The sequence below is a fragment of the Osmia lignaria genome, unplaced genomic scaffold, assembly GCF_051020975.1.
Source record: "Osmia lignaria lignaria isolate PbOS001 unplaced genomic scaffold, iyOsmLign1 scaffold0042, whole genome shotgun sequence".
Taxonomy (NCBI): Eukaryota; Metazoa; Arthropoda; class Insecta; order Hymenoptera; family Megachilidae; genus Osmia; species Osmia lignaria.
This window is the reverse complement of record NW_027478183.1, coordinates 179,672-180,000: the sequence shown is the minus strand read 5'-3', so window position 1 is coordinate 180,000 and position 329 is coordinate 179,672. Positions and strand designations below refer to the sequence as shown.

General features: G+C 42.6%; 1 non-coding gene across 1 annotated transcript in view; it reads right to left on the bottom strand.

Annotated features, from left to right (window-relative positions):
• LOC143307028 (small subunit ribosomal RNA) overlaps positions 1-37 on the bottom strand; it is a 1,923-nt gene extending 1,886 nt beyond the window's left edge. Inside the window, exon 1 of the ribosomal RNA XR_013064276.1 lies at positions 1-37. This exon is cut by the window's left edge and continues 1,886 nt beyond it. This is a non-coding gene — a ribosomal RNA (small subunit ribosomal RNA).
• Between the last annotated feature and the right edge of the window lie 292 nt (positions 38-329).

The following is a 329-nucleotide window of genomic DNA, read 5'->3' as shown; positions in this document are numbered from 1 at the left end:
AGACAAGCATATGACTACTGGCAGGATCAACCAGGGAGCTTAGTTATTATTGTAAATTTAAATTTTCGTCGTCGGCCCTCCCTGTAAGACCGATCGACGTTAAGCCATTTCTCTTTTGTATGTAACACACATTTCATAAATTTTGTACCTCTTATAGAGGCCAAATATTCTCCTCCTCCTCTCATAAAGCACGAAAATCACTTTCACGCCGTGCATCCATCGTGCAAGCACGTAGACCACACACGCTGGACAATATAATAAAAGATAGCGCGGACAGTGGCATGCTATACAAATCGAGAAAGCGCGTACAGTGATCATGCTGGTCATTT